Genomic DNA, 12,824 nt, shown 5'->3' with positions numbered 1-12,824 from the left:
CACAGTGTACATGTACATATGTATGCAAGAGACATTGTCTGTTCATGAATTTAAATTGTATCTTTAAACTGTATTAGGTATCAGAGCAAATTTTATAACTTATAATGAAAACTCTTAACACTGTTAAAAGTAATTGTTCCCTGTTTTATTTACCTTAATGTGTTTCATTAATAAACAGATCACAGGGTAAGTTAATGAAAATAAAAAATTATCTTTTTTTCTTTCCTTACTTTTTTTTTATGTGAAGGTATGGTTTCTTTAACTGCTTGTAAGAGACTGGTTTTATGATTATTTATTTACTTTACAAATGAGTCCTGGTAAGTTCTCTCAAATATAAGCATTTGAATCTGATTTCAGTCCAGTTTCCCATTGACATAGACTTGATGATTTCATTTAAGGGTGTTTCTGATTTACCTCATTTTATGTGGAAAATTGACTCTAAAACCAAAACCACCTGTTTAACAATAAGTCAAATTATAGCAAAAAGCATCTGCTTAACTGAAATGTTGAAGCTTCTTTTTATCCTTGGGCATTTCATGTTTGGAGGAACTAAATCTCCTCAAAAACCATGGGAGAGGTGAATTCATTGCACTATTAGTTTTAGTGTATGCAAAGAATAATTATGAATGAAAGCAAAAAAAAAAAAAAAAAAAAAAAAGGAATCTGAATCCTAAAGAGAGTTTTGGAGCATTTCATGAAGTGCCTTCCTGAAATTCATTTGGCAAACAGATTCAAGTGTGAATCACGGAATGTGGTCCTTTACATCGTTATGCTGACAAGTGGTTCTTCAGTACTGAGTGGTATCCTGCAGAGCCGAAAATGTTCCAGTAGGATTTGCCCAGTGAATCAAACATCTTGTAATTGGATTTGCTACTTCTCTACGATAAAAAGCAAATGCCAGAAGGCAAGAATTTCTGTTTTTACTGTGTACATGTGTTAGTCTTTTTAATCAGCAAAATATTTATGCTAAAAGACGTGGGTTTAGTCATAATTTTCTACAGTGCAAACTATCTTAAAAATAAATAATAGTCATAGTTAAGGAAAGCTACAATTAAAACAAAACATTTACTTATTTTTAGTGTAGAGAATGCAGTGTACCACAACTACTGGCATAACTGAATCTTTTAGCGTCTCAGCATCTGTTTACTAAATTGATTTTTTCATCAGAAAAAAATTGCTGAAGCTATTGAATGACTGCAGAAAATGAACATAATTTTTCATAAAGTTAAGTCCTAAGGTAAGCATTTCAATTTTTCTTTAGCAAGTAAGCATCTGGACTGAAGTAGGATGTAACTGTATGGCAGAATAGTCTGTGAAAAAGAACTAAATATAATCATTAATCCACCAGTGTTTAGACAAGAGACACAGCTATACCTACTTCATTTTTCTTTTCTTTTTCTTCCTCACAAGAAAGTGAAGTGGGAATATCTGTGTCTTTTGTCTATGAAACTATTCATCAAATAACTTCTATTCTTCAGTTAATAACATGCAGAAAAGCAATGCTTCCAAAATAAGAGAAGATACCATACCAACCAGGGAGAAATCCTCAAGGTTTAATTACCTCTGGGGAATCTGCTGGAGCTCTGCATGTGTGTCAGTGTGATGTGCTCAGTGATACCTGCTGATCCCCTTGGGGGATTTCAGTAGACTCCCAAAGAAACTTTTAATTTTTCTTTATTACTTTCTGATGTTCCAGATTTAATTTTAATATTATCTTGGTTCCCGCTGAAAAACAGTAACACAAGGACTCACAGGGAAAGTTTACAGTAATATCAGATTGCCTTTTGTTCCACCAATATGCAGTGTTGACCTTAACCAGCACTCCAAAGTGTCACCTCTGCATAACAAAAGCAGTCTGGCAGAGTCTTGCCCACCAGAACTTTATCGTTCTCCATACGCTCTATTCTGTTGATAGGAATGGTGTGGGTGACTCCTTCTTTGTACCCAGAGACTTTTTAGATGGGTTGGGTCATCTCTATCAGGTTGTTTCTAAAGGAGCTCAAAGGAATTGCAATGAGAAGACTTGAGTCTCCATCTGCCTTGGACATGACTGAAGTGTTTGAAGCTGTACTTCGAGCTCTGTGTAATATGATTGATAACAGTGAGTGAAATAATTATTTCATATTTCCAAAATCATGAGAAACTTTGTCCACAGAGTCACAGCAGTGGCAGCAGTCACCTAAGGGAAGCTGAACATAGGAATGCTGAACAAACCCAGAAATATTGAGCTGGTCCCAGCTACATGTATCTCCAGCAAATTGCAGATCAGCAACCAATTGCTTTGTTCTAAAAATACTGGTGGAACAGGGTTGAAGAAGGCAAAAGACTGGCTGTCTCATCTTGTATGCTCACATCCACTAGGAAATAGGTATTGTGCAGCCAGTTTTATATGACAAAGTTCAAATGGAATAGAATAGCACCAATAGTCACTGGCTTTAATTCAGGAAAAGGCTATTTCTCCTTGTTGGTTTACTCATGTCTTTTGGTGATTAATATAACTCCAGTAACGGAATGAGAATGACTAAAATACTGTGGCGTGAGGTTGTAAAACATACAATATGTCACCCCATCCTCTATACTATCTCCTTTGGCTTGTGGGCTGAACAGGGAACAGCTCTACCACTTGTTTTCTTCAGTCACTGCAGGAAATCTCATCCTTCACCTTTGACCCCTTTCCCCTCATTTAAAACAAATGTCCTACCTTTCCCTACAGTTCCTATAGGTTTTTAAAGGGAGAGATAAGATTTGAAGAAATAAATATCACAATTTGATACTGTAAAAGATGTTCTGAATCTCTAGTATGGACAGATTTCTGCCTACTGCTTTTCATACTCAGGGTTTCTCATCTGAAATGGCATCTCAGCTTTTTTCTACAGTGCCACAGGTATTCTACTAAAATACTACAGTCAGATAATATGTGTCAGTGTACTACCTGGAAAGATAATCAGTAAACCATTACAAAACAATAGGAATGACAGGATTTCTAGTCAGTCAGCTCTACACTGATTAAAATCCACAGACTTAAAGGCACTAATCAACTAACAAATTCATTTCTCTAAAGCTGTTTAGTCCATGTATAACTGACAGATAATTACTCTGGCAATTCTATATAATAGTTTGAAGGTCTTCCCTAATGGTACAATAGCATATTTACAAAATGAAGAAAATAATGTACCAATTAGAATGAAGTCAAATTTATATCACATTCATAACAACTAAGTAATTGCTTTCCATGTAAGTGAAGTGCTGGGTGACTAGTGGAGACACATGCAGCCGTACTGTGTTAATATGCACTACCAGTCAATACAATTTGGTCAAATGTCACATCAAGACGTGCATTAAAGAAGACACTTCTCAAGGTTAAGTAGTAGCTTTTAAAATAGCTAGTTGTGCAACAAACTAGCAAGACTATTGCTGATATAGCTCTAATTAATTGACCGAAGATATTATTACATTTTAGATGTTAGTTCTGATAGCCACGGTATAAATAAATTCAGCATACTCGTTAGATGTGGCAGTCCAAATTTATTAAAAAAAACTGTGTGAAAGACCAGAAAGTAAAAAAAGACTATATTAAAATATTTATATTCAATACAAATAATAGCTAAAACTAAAACAATATTAAAAGCTAAACTAATCATAAAGAAAAGAAATCAGGCAGATAAACATAAGCTGAGAGGCATTACAGAAAAGGCGACCTGAGCTACAGCAGGACTAGTATCAAATTTATCCATTCACAAAAATCAATCAATCAATCAATCACACAATATGTATGTGTTATACAACAACTGTGATATTCAGTAAAAAATGTTCAAATAGCAAAATAAATTCTTTCAAATTTTAGTCCTTTCTTCCCACTGTTGCTTTTATCAACTCAGTTAAACATTACTATCACAATAGTGACTTCTGTGCCAATCTGCAATGGTAGTTATCAATGGAACCAGAGGGCAAATCCAGCATAGTTGGAGCCAAATATGCCATATTTATTCCTTAGAGGTTTAGTATGCCTTTTTCTCCAAATAAATTACTTAAAATACATGAAGAATGGAAAACTTACATAAAAAGTATCTTGGTACTGATTGCAAAAGTTCAAATCACAGCTAAAAATCAATGAAAATGGTAATGCAGGGTTTCTAACACACCAAACCTGTAAAAAATATTATCTGCCTCTATGTGAAATTCAGCAACAGTAAGAAGCAGCAAGAATAGGACAAACTCAAACACAAAAAGGAAGCCTACAGACGGTGGAAGCAAGGACAGGTAGCCTGGGAGGAACGCAGAGAAATTGTCCGAGCAGCCAGGGATCAGGTTAGGAAAGCCAGAGCCCTGATAGAATTAAATCTGGCCAGGGACATTAAGGGCAACAAGAAAAGCTTCTATAGGTACATCAGTGGTAAAAGGAAGACTGTGGAAAATGTGGGCCCTCTCCAGAAGGAAATGGGAGACCTGGTTACCTGGGATATGGAGAAGGCTGAGATACTCAATGACTTTTTTGCCTCAGTCTTCACTGGCAAGTGCTCCAGCCACATCACCCAAGTTGCAGAAGGCAAAGGCAGGGACTGGGAGAATGAAGAACTGCCCATGGTAGGAGAAGATCAGGTTTGAGACCACCTAAGGAACCTGAAGGTGCACAAGTCCATTGGACCAGATGAGATGCATCCGTGGGTCCTGGGGGGACTGGCAGATGAAGTAGCTAAGCCACTATCCATCAGATTTGAGAAGTCATGGCAGTACAGGGAAGTTCCCACTGACTGGAGAAGGGGAAACATAACCCCCCTTTTTCAAAAAAAGGAAGACTTGGGGAACTGTAGGCCAGTCAGTCTCACCACTATGCCCAGCAAGATCATGGAGCATATCGTCCTGGAAACTATGTGAGGGCACGTGGAAACCAAGGAGGTGATTGATGAGAGCCAACATGGCTTCACTAAGGACAAATCATGCCTGACAAATTTGATGGCCTTCTACAACGGTGTTACAGCATTGGCGGATCAGGGAAGAGCAACAGAAGTCATCTACCTGGACTTGTGCAAAGCATTTGAATTGTCCCGCATGACATCCTTGTCTCTAAATTGGAGAGACATGGATTTGATGGATGGACCACTCAGTGGATAAGGAATTGGCTGGATAGTCACACTCAAATAATTGTGGTCAATGGCTTGATGTCCAAGTGGAGATCAGTGATGAGTGGCACTCCTCAGGGATCGGTATTGCAACTGGCTCTGTTTAATATCTTTGTTGGCAACATGGACAGTGAGATTGAGTGCACCCTCAGCAAGTGTGCTGACAACACCAAGCTGTGTGGTGCGATTGACACTCTGGAGGGAAGGATTGCCATCCAGAGAGACCTTGACAGGCTTGAGAGGTGGGCCTGAGCAAACCTCATGAAGTTTAACAAGGCCAAGTGCAAGGTCCTGCACATGGGTTGGGACCAATACCAAGCACAAATACAGGCTGGGCTATGAGTGGATTGAAAGCAGCCCTGAGGAGAAGGACTTGGGGGTGTTGGTTGATGAGAAGCTCAACATGACCCAGTAATGTGCACTTACAGCCTGGAAAGCCAACTGTATCCTGGGCTGCATCAAAAGAAGCGTGACCAACAGGTCCAGGGAGGTGATTCTGCCCCTCTACTCCGCTCTAGTGCCCGATCTGAAGTACTGCATTCAGTTCTGGGGCCCCCAACATAAGAAGGACATGGACCTGTTGGAGTGAGTCCAGGAGGGCCACGAAGATGATCAGAGGGCTGGAGCCCCTCTCCTATGAAGACAGGCTGAGACAGTTGGGGTTGTTCAGCCTGGAGAAGAGAAGGCTCCAGGGATACCTTATAGCAGCCTTTCAGTACCTAAAGGGGGCCCAAAAGAAAGCTGGAGAGGGACTTCTTCACAAGGGCAGGGTACATTTAGATTACATGTAAGGAAGAAGTTCTTTAGTGTGAGGGTAGTGAGGCACTGGAAGAGCTTGCCTAGAGAGGTGCTGGATGTCCCATCCCTGGAAGGGTTCAAGGCCAGGTTGGATGGGGTTTTGAGCAACCTGGTCTAGAAGAAGGTGTCCCTTCCCAGGGCAGGGGGGTGGAACTAGATGATCTTTAAGGTCCCTTCCAACCCAAACCATTCTATGATCCTATGATTAATTGCACTACTTTGCACAGTCTGGAAGATTTTACCATTGTTCTGTACAGATTTAAAAAAAAAAAAAACAAACCAAACCACAAAACATATGCATTAATTAAACTAGTTGATATATATATATAATCATAGAATCATTCAGGTTGGAAAAGACTTTTAAGATCATTGAGTCCAACCTCAAACCTAACACTGCCAAATCCACCACTAAACCATGTCCCTAAGTGCCACATCTACACGTCTTTTAAATGCCTCCAGGGGTGGTGACTGAACCACTTCCCTGGGCAGCCTGTTCCAGTGCTTCATAATCCTTTCAGTGAAAAACAGTTTTCCTAATATCCAATCTAAACCTCCTCTAGCACAACCTGAGCCCATTTCCTCTTGTCCTATCACTTGTAACTTGGGAGGAGACTGATCCCCACCTCCCTACAACCTCCTTTCAGGTAGTTGTAGAGAGCAATGAGGTCTCCCCTCAGCCTGCTTTTCTCCAGGCTAAACAACGTCGGTTCCCTCAGCTGCTCCTCATAAGACTTGCGCTCTAGACACTTCACCAGCTTTGTTGCTCTTCTTTGGACATGCTCCAGCACCTCAATGTCTGTCCTGTAGTGAGGGGCCCAAAACGGAACATGGTATTTGAGGTGTGGCCTCACCAGTGTCGAGTACAGAGGGACAATCACTTCCCTAGTCTTGCTGGCCACACTATTTCTGATACAAGCCAGGATACCATTGGCCTTCTTGGCCACCTGGGCAGACTGCTGGCTCATATTCAGCCGGCTGTTGACCAATAGCCCCAGGTCCTTTTCTACCAGGCAGCTTTCCAGCCACTCTTCCCCAAGCCTGTAGCATTGCATGGGGTTGTTGTGATCCAAGCGCAGAACCCAGCACTTGGCCTTGTTGAACGTCATACAATTGGCCTCAGTCCATCGATCCAGCCTGTCCAGATCCCTCTGTACAGCCTTCCTACCCTCAAGCAGATCAACACTCCCACCCAATTTGGTGTTGTCAACAAACTTACTGAGGGTGCACTCGTCCAGATTATTGATAAAGCTACTAAACAGAACTGGCCCCAGTACTGAGCCCTGGGGATAACACTTGTGACCAGCTGCCAGCTGGATTTAATTCCATTCACCACCACTTTTTGGGCTCAGCCATCCAGCCAGTTTTTTACCCAGCAAAGAGCATACCTGTCCAAACCATGAGCAGCCAGTTTCTCCAGCAAAATGTTGTGGGAAATGGTGTCAGAATCTTTACTAAAGCCTAGTAGATAACATCCACAGCCTTTCCTCATCCACTAAGCAGGTTACCTTGTCATAGAAGGAGATCAGGTTGGTCAAGCAGGACCTGCCTTTCATAAACCCATGCTGACTGGACCTGATCACCTGTATGTGCTGTGTGATGGCACTCAAGATCATCTGCTCCATAATCTTCCCCAGCACCGAGGCCAGACTGACAGGCCTGTAGTTCCCCAGATCCTCCTTCCAGCCCTTCTTGTAATTGGTTTTCACATTTGCTAACTTCCAGTCAACTGGGACCTCCCTAGCTAGCCAGGACTGCTGAGAAATTATGGGAAGTGGCTTGGTGAGTACTTCTGGCAGCTGACTCAGTACCCTTGGCTAGATCCCATCCGGCCCCATAGACTTGTGTGCGTGCCTAAGTGGTGTAGAAGGTTGCTAACCAATTCCCCTTGGATTATGGGGCTTCATTCTGCTCCCTGTCCCTCTTTTCCAGCTCAGGGGGCTGGGTACCCTGAAAACAACTGCTCTTACTATTAAAGACGGAGGCAAAGAAGGCATTAAGTACCTCAGCTTTTTCCTCAGTCTTTGTCACTATGTTTTCCCCCACATCCAATAAAGGATGGAGATTCTCCTTAGCTCTCCTTTTGTTGCTAATATATTTATAGAAACATTTTTTATTGTCTTTTACGGCAGTAGCCAGATTAAGTTCTAGTTGGGCTTTGGCCCTTCTAATTTTCTCCCTGCATAACCTCACAACATCCATGTAGTCCTCCTGAGTTACCTTCCCCTTCTTCCAAAGATCATAAATTCCTTTTTTTCCTGAGTTCCAGCCAAAGCTCTCTGTTCAGCCAGGCCAATCTTCTTTCCCACTGGCTTGTCTTTCGGCACATGGAGATGGCTTCCTCCTGCACCTTTAAGATTACCTTCTTGGAGAATGTCCAGCCTTCCTGGACTCCTTTGCCCTTCAATACTGCTTCCCAAGGGACTCTGTCAACCAGGCTCCTGAACAGGCCAAAGTCTTCCCTCCAGAAGTCCAAGGCAGCAGTTCTGCTGAGTGCCCTCCTTACTTCTCCAAGAAGCAAAAACTCTATCAGTTCATGATTGCTGTGGCCAAGGTGGCTGCCAACAATCACATCACCCTCAAGTCCTTCTCTGTTCACAAACAACAGGTCCAGCAGGGCCCCTTGCCTAGCTGGCTCACTCACCAGCTGTGTCAGTAAGTTATCTTCCACACACTCCAGGAATCTCTTAGAATGTTTCATCTCTGCTGTATTGTATTTCCAGCAGACATCTGGTAAGTTGAAGTCCCCCACAAGAACAAGGGCTAGTGATTATGAGACTTCTCCCAGCTGCTTATAGAATATTTCATCTGCGTCTTCATCCTGGTTGGGTGGTCTATAACAGACTCCCACCATGATATCTGCCTTGTTGGCCTTCCCCCTGATTCTTACCCATAAACACTCATCTCTACCATCACCATCATTAAGCTCTAGACAGTCAAAACACTCCCTAACATACAGGGCTACCCCACCACCTCTCCTTCCTTGCCTATCCCTTCTGAAGTGTTTATAGCCATCCATTGCAGCACTCCAGTTGTGCAAGTCATCCCACTGTGTTTCTGTGATGGTAACTATGTCATAGTTTTCCTGCTGCACAATGGCCTCCAGCTCCTCCTGTTTGTTGCCCATGCTGCGTGCATCGGTGTAGATACACTTCAGCTGGGCTATTGATCCGCCAACTTTTTGGGAGGGAGAAGCCCTAATTCCTACATGACCATTCTCAGGCACTTCCATGGTTTCTAACACATCATAAATATGACTAATTCTTTGGGAATTCTAGAAGTAATATAGCCTAGATGTCTACCATATTGTGTGAAACCTAAACTGGTCAATGAAAATGAGTTCATATACAGTCTTTTCTGGAAGGAAAATGGAGCAGCAGCACTATAATACGCTAGGATTATCAGTAATCAGACATATAAAATGCAACTAGGACAAATAGCCAGTAGACATAGTACAAATGAACAAATGTATAGTTGAAATTATGAAGGTTTCTATCCATTCAAGCTTTTTCTAACACAGTAATCCGAAGGTGTTAGTTACAAATACCCTTTCTTCTTTATCTTATTAAGTGAAAATTAAAGATAACAACATAGAAGAGAGACAAATGTCACTATAATCATAATAATACTGATACACAGAATAGAACTTGCAACTGAAAAAACGTCATGTTAGGCCTCTACTTGAGATAAGAAATATGTTTCAGAAGCTGCATATTAATGAATTAGATTGGCTTGCATGATTTTTTCCACTTTGTTGCTGTTGTTGTTTGCTTGATGTTATTAAAACAAGCAAAGACAACACCAAATTCCACAAAAGGAATGTCTTTCAGTCTGGCATTTTTGGTTCTGCTCGGTACTTTCAAGGACAGAGAGATTTGTTTTTCTCAGGAGTCACTGTTTCAAAATCCTACTGTAAAGTAGGATCAAGTACATATACGAGATGGTCCTAATGGTCTCTAGTTAAGGAGTATCTACCACAGCCCCTGTTACTGTGCTCCAGTGATTTGTTACCTCCTAATTAGAAGGCTTTACTTATCTCAAATTATGGGGGGGTTATTACAAAATTAAGCTGGTTTTTCCTTATTCTTCAGCTAACAGAACTGGAACAGAACTTATCCTCACCTTCACTGTAATCTTCTATTTTTGGGGGGCGAGGGTTAATGCTTTAGAAGACTCTTGTTTTGTCCACCCTTGGTCTTTTATTTTTTCCACCAACAAATACATAACTTCACTGTATCTCAGAGGCTGTATTTTTTAAACCTCTTATTCTTCCCACTGTTATTCTTGCAATGCTGGGCAGTAACAGTTATTATTTTGTAATGACACGGTCATAATTTAAAATAAATTACCAGCACACCTAAAACTAATACTCAGTTTCAAATGGTAACAGGGTATCACTTGGTGATTGTTCTAGAACAAACCTAACAAAGGACTTTGCAACTTTGTGTCAAGAAGGTAAATCTGTTCCTAGTCTACAGGAAACTTGTGATTTTCATTGGGTATAAAAGGAAGATACTGCTTTAAAAGCTGTAGCTGCTTATTACAACTGCAATTGATACTCTCATTACTCTGTTCTAAGTATCAGTCTTCACTATTGCAATCCAATGCAAGTGAGAGAGAGTAGAGACGTACTTCCTGAAGAATAGGACAGGAGCAGAACAATGGTACCCATTTCTCTCAGTCCCTTGGGAAATTATTAGTGATAGCTCATTTGCTCATTTCTGAAAATATATTTGTCTTTTTTTTCAATGAGAGATTATTCTATTAAAAATTTATCTATTTGTGCATATTACTATAGCACCTAAAAGCTCTGTGCTTTTACTAATCCTCCCTTCTGCTGCATATTAGAATTATAACACAGAGTACAAGGTCATTTCATTTGCAAAGACCTTAAAAATTAAGTGTAAAACAAGAAGCAAGTGATGGATAGGAAAAATCAGAGGAGTACAAGGGAATAACAAGACAATACTGGTCACTGCGATAGGCAGCAGTCTTAGCACAGAACCACTTTAAACACTGTGAAGACTTTTTTTCCTTTAAGTAGGTATCACTGAAATTTAGATTTTTTTATGGAAAGGCTAGAAATAAAAGAGGGAATAAGAAGTTAGTTTCTGGATATTTTACAAGAGCTATTTCTGAGCATAAGTTACAGTCTGTGGAACAGAAAGAAGGTGATTGTTTCACAAGGGAACAATTGGATTTATAAAGAATGGCAACGTGTGCTGGCCAGAGGCTGGAGGCAGTGTCTCAATGCCAAATGAGTAGGAGGACATTGGAAGCAAATATGCTTTGAAAGATCCTGAAAGTAAAGGCAAATTGAGTATGTCTGATGTGACAGAGAAGAGAAAAGCAGAAATACATATACCACTCAATTCCATTACATAGCTTTACGTGTTTTTTTACAGTAATTTACCTACTGGTTGTGTTTTCAAGTTAAAGTCTTTTTATACTCCTAACAGTGTGCAGTGTGTCAAAATCTAAAAATGTTTATTCCCCCCTAATTTTTCCAAGACATGACGCTTGAATCCGTGTATCATAGACTATTAACATAAATTAGCAAAGAGGAGACACTGAAGCGAACCAAAATATTAATTATGTCCTTTAAGCTGTTCATTGCTGATGGCTAACTACTGAGTGCATTGCTAGAAGGTGGCCAACAGTAGACCAGCGTAGCCATATTCTATACCCTCACTATGTTGATGTGTACACATGGTGTCTGTCAGATGAGTTTGATAATGAGCGTCTGTTTGGCACTCACCCTGCATGAAATACTGCCCCACAAGCCTGAAATACTTGGTTGAACAAGGTGGGCAGTGTCAGAACAAGCGGCCAAAGCACCAGCTAATGGTTAGCCAGAAGCATTTGCTATGGCCCAGACTGAACACCTGTCTCCTCATTTAAATAGTGATTGAAATAAATTTCTTTATGATTCCTCAGAAGGGTCTCTTTGACTATATCAGCTTTCATTGTTTGAGTTGTCTGTCCCTTGGTGTGTACTGCAATAAAGTGAATGTTCATTTTCAAGATCAGTTTCTGTGCAAATTACTGCTTAGTGTTAAATACACCTGTTGTACAGAGAGACTCTTGAAGGCCTTTAGGCCTTTTAAACCTCACTCAAGCTTTATTTGAGAGCCAAGTTGAGCTTTGTTAGCCTTGTCTTCCATGTCACAAATATTATTCTTGCAGCTTTAGGAAAATAAGCAATTTTCCAAGGAAAAATGAAAAGAGAGAGTACCTAAGTCACATTCCTTCCATTCAAGTCTCATCTTGCACTATTACAGCTTTACAGCTGAAAAACAGAAAATGTTAAGAAATTAGAACGTGCACTTTAACACCTACAATTCTATATCCCTTAGGATTAGAACTGCTTTATCTTTTTCTCAGTAAATATACATATGCAGGTTACGTTTTAACAGAAAAATGTTCAACATCATGTTTAAATTTCTGGAAGGAAAGAAATAATTGTCTATATGACCTGTCTGTCATTTTAAGCAATTACGGCATTTCCCTTTGCCTAAGAATGGGTATTTATAACATTATTATTTAAATAATGATCTTAAAATACATAAATTCATATTTTATCTTGGACAGATAAAAGGATCATGGATTTTTTCAGACCTAAAGTAATTGCAGCCACATATTTTTTCCCACTGTTTTGTACAAACTGACTGTCATGTGATAAATTCATAAACCAGACTGCTCCTGCATAGGAAATGTTATTTTTCAAGGCTAGAGAATTTAAAAGAATGGTTAATGCCATTGCCAAGTAAGGTTTTAAGACTTGAAATGCGTGTGGTAAGGATTTTCAAAATTTTCCTTTTTTCCTCATAGAAGATGGCCATTCTTAACGAGCATTGCACTTTATTTAAAATTCAGTGTTTCATTTATTGTACCAAAAATCACTGAAAA

General features: G+C 40.0%; 1 protein-coding gene across 7 annotated transcripts in view; it reads left to right on the top strand.

Annotated features, from left to right (window-relative positions):
* Window positions 1-12,824, top strand: part of CDH19 (cadherin 19) — a 120,409-nt gene that overhangs the window by 65,811 nt on the left and 41,774 nt on the right. Inside the window, exon 3 of one of the 7 annotated variants that reach the window (XM_030012407.2) lies at window positions 1,168-1,237. The exons of the other annotated variants lie outside the window; for them this stretch is intronic. The gene's annotated coding sequence lies outside the window, so the exon portion shown is untranslated. The remainder of the gene's footprint in view (window positions 1-1,167; window positions 1,238-12,824) is intronic. 7 annotated transcript variants of the gene reach the window in all.

Source organism: Aquila chrysaetos, chromosome 4 (assembly GCF_900496995.4).
Source record: "Aquila chrysaetos chrysaetos chromosome 4, bAquChr1.4, whole genome shotgun sequence".
NCBI lineage: Eukaryota > Metazoa > Chordata > Aves > Accipitriformes > Accipitridae > Aquila > Aquila chrysaetos.
The sequence above is the reverse complement of the archived record's forward strand: the minus strand, read 5'-3'. Positions and strand labels throughout refer to the sequence as shown.